At 44.0% G+C, this 3,430-nt stretch overlaps 1 pseudogene; it reads left to right on the top strand.

Annotated features, from left to right (window-relative positions):
- The first annotated feature begins 399 nt into the window (after positions 1-399).
- Positions 400-1,484, top strand: LOC147005540 (TD and POZ domain-containing protein 2-like; annotated as a pseudogene).
- Positions 1,485-3,430: the final 1,946 nt, after the last annotated feature.

The raw sequence follows: 3,430 nt of genomic DNA, 5'->3' as shown, positions 1-3,430 counted from the left end.
GCTGGAAAGTTCATGTGGCAGCAGGAGATGTTAACCTGACAGTTTTTAAATCTGCATCACAACATCAATAGGGTTTTATAAAAAGAAATCCAGGATGTGTTTGTTAGATCCAGGTATTGTGAGGGTGGGAGTGGTACCCTGGTGGGTAAACACTGAGGCATATCTTCCCCCTGAGGTACCAGTCAAGATTAGTATAGAATAGAGTTTATTTACACCATGGAGAGGGGAGTTGAGGAGGGATGAGAAGAGAAGAGGAGAGAGAGAAAGAGAGAGAGAGAGAATTTAAGAGAAATTGAAATAAAATCTAAAATACCTATACTTGTATCCAACAGGAAGAAGAATAAATAACTTCTAGTTATTTTCAGATCAACTTTAACCTCCAAAGTACCTCCAGCAGAAATGTCAGGGGACATGGAAGCCAAGATCTGGGGCTCCACACAGATCAGTGTTAAAGAATTCTGCTATGAGTGGACCATTAGCAACTTTTCATTTTGCATGGGGGGAATTAGGAGAAAGATTAAAAGCCCAGTGTTCTCTTTGAAGGCCAATGAGGACGTGGCCTGGTGTTTGAGAGTACACCCAAACGGGTTTGATGAAGAAAGCAAAGATTACCTGTCAGTTTACCTGGTGTTGGTCAACTGCCCAAAGAGAGAAGTTAGAGCAAAGTTTGAATTCTGGATCAAAAATTCCCAAGGAGAGAAATATCAATATACGCAGAGCTTGAATGTCCCTAGCTTTCAGAGAAAGCAAAACTGGGGATTCAGTAAGTTCATCCTTCGAGATTCCCTCCTCTCCCATCGGAATTGGCTTCTCCCTAAAGACCAGCTCACCCTCTGCTGCAAGGTGAGCATAGTAGGAGCCATCATAAACATGCCTGGACAGAACATGATACCTGCAATCAAGGATCCAAGACATATGTTGACAGATGACCTAGGCAAGCTGTGGGAGAATTCCCTCTTCACGGACTGCTCCCTGTTGGTAGCTGGCCATGAATTCAGGGCTCACAAAGCCATCCTAGCAGCTCACTCTCCAGTTTTCAGAGCCATGTTTGAACATCAAATGAAGGAGAGACTAGCAAACTGCTTTGAGATCCAGGAGCTGGATTTTCAAGTCTTTAAGGAGATGATGGGCTTCATCTACACTGGGAAGGCTCCAACCCTCCACAGCCACTCCATGGCCTGTGATGTGCTGGCAGCTGCTGACAAGTATGGCCTTGAGGGCTTGAAGGTCATATGTGAGGATGCCCTCTGCAGGAACCTCTCTGTGGAGAATGCTGCACACACTCTCATTGTGGCTGACCTCCACAGCACAGAGCAGCTGAAGACTCGGGCTCTACATTTCATTGCCCTTCATGCTTCTGAAGTCTCTAAAAGCTCCGGGTGGAAGTCAATGGTGGAGTCCCATCCCCACTTGGTGGATGAAAGATTCCACTCCCTGGCTTCTGCACAGAGTGTTTTCTTGGAGTCCTTATTCAAATGCCTTAAGGGATTTTAGGAGCTAGACAGATATCACCAACACCTGTCTTCCCACATCAACAACCAGTCTCATCTATAGAACTATGTCATAACACCAGCTGTAGCCTTACTTTCTGCCTGCATGCATCTCCTTCGAGTCCCAGAGACAATTCTTTAAGATCCCTCAGGCTAACTCCTTACTTGTATTCTAGCGCCTAACTCCAGAACACAGTCACTGATAACTCACTGTCCAATCCTGAGGGGAAAGCATGAAAGATGCCTGTAGATCTTCCCTTCTCCTTCATTTCTTGTAAAACCACAACTACCAGTCTAATCCCCAACTCTATAGAATCTTTCTGGCCTGACCACTTTTCTTTTCTTTTTTTTGTTTTTTGTTTTTTGTTTTTTTCCAGACAGTGTTTCTCTGTGTAGCCCTGGCTGTCCTGGAACTCTCTGTAGACCGGGCTGGCCTTGAACTCAGAAATCCGTCTGCCTCTGCCTCCCAAGTGTTGGGATTAAAGGTGTGTGCCACCACCGCCGAGCCTGACGATCTTTCACTGTGTCGCTGAATTGGAAGGAGACAATGTAAGCAGATTCTGATGGAATCTCCTCCCTCTTTGTGAACCCCTTCAGACTTCTAACCTATCTCCATTCCTTTTTTTTAAAATTTTTATTAGGTATTTTCTTCATTTACATTTCCAGTGCTATCCACCCCCCACTCCCCTACCCACCCACTCCCACTTCTTGGCCCTGGCATTCCCCTGTATTGAGTCATATAAAGTTTGCACGACCAATGGGCCTCTCCTCCCAATGATGGCTGACTAGGCCATCTTCTGATACATATGCAGCTAGAGACACGAGCTCCGGGGGGGGGGGGTACAGGTTAGTTCATATTGTTGTTCCACCTATAGGGTTGCAGACCCCTTTAGCTCCTTGGGTACTTTCTCTAGCTCCTCTGTTGGGGGCCGTATGTTCCATCCAATAGCTGACTGAGCATCCACTTCGAATTGATCCATTCTTATCTCCTTGTACAAACTCAATTCAAAGGACTTTTTATGTGGATCAAAGGACTCCACATAAAACAAGAGATACTGAAACTTAGAGGAGAAACTGGGGAAAAGCCTTGAGCATAGGAGCACAGGGAAAATATTTCTGAACAGAACAGCAATGATTTGTGCTCAAGATCAAGAATTGACAAATGGGAACTCATAAAACTGCAAAGCTTCTGAAAGGCAAAAGACACTGTCAGTAACACAAAAGGCCACCAACAGATTGGGGAAAGATCCTTACCAATCCTAAATCAAATAGGGAACTAATATCCAATATATATAAAGAACTCAAGAAGTCGGACTCCACAAAACTAAACCCTATTTAAAAAAAATGTGGGGGAATACAGAGCTAAAAAAAGAATTCTCAACTGAGGAATAAATACTGAATGGCTAAGAAGCACCTAAAAAAAAATGTTCAACATCCTTAATCATCAGGGAAATGCAAATCAATACAACCCCGAGATTCCACCTCACACCAGTCAGAATGGCTAAGATCAAAAACTAAGGTAATCATAGATGCTGGTGAAGATGTTCAGAAAGAGGAACACTCCTCCATTGCTGGTGGGACTGCAAGCTGGTACAACCACTCTGGAAATCAGTTTGGTGGTTCTTCATAAAATTGGACATAGTTCTACCGGAAGATCCAGCAATACCACTCATAAGTATATATCCAGAAGATGTTTCAACTCATAATAAGGACACGTGTTGGCTGGTGAGATGGCTCAGTAGGTAAGAGTACCCGACTGCTCTTCCGAAGGTCCAAAGTTCAAATCCCAGCAACCACATGGTGGCTCACAACCACCCGTAATGAGATCTGATGCCCTCTTCTGGTGCATCTGAAGACAGCTACAGTGTTTTTAAATATAATTAATTAAAAAGAGAACACATGCTCCGCTATGTTCATAGCAGACTTATTTATAATAGCCA

Source organism: Mus caroli, unplaced genomic scaffold, assembly GCF_978045245.1.
Source record: "Mus caroli unplaced genomic scaffold, Mus_caroli_1 scaffold_3, whole genome shotgun sequence".
Taxonomy (NCBI): domain Eukaryota; kingdom Metazoa; phylum Chordata; class Mammalia; order Rodentia; family Muridae; genus Mus; species Mus caroli.
This window is presented reverse-complemented; position numbering and strand designations above follow the sequence as displayed.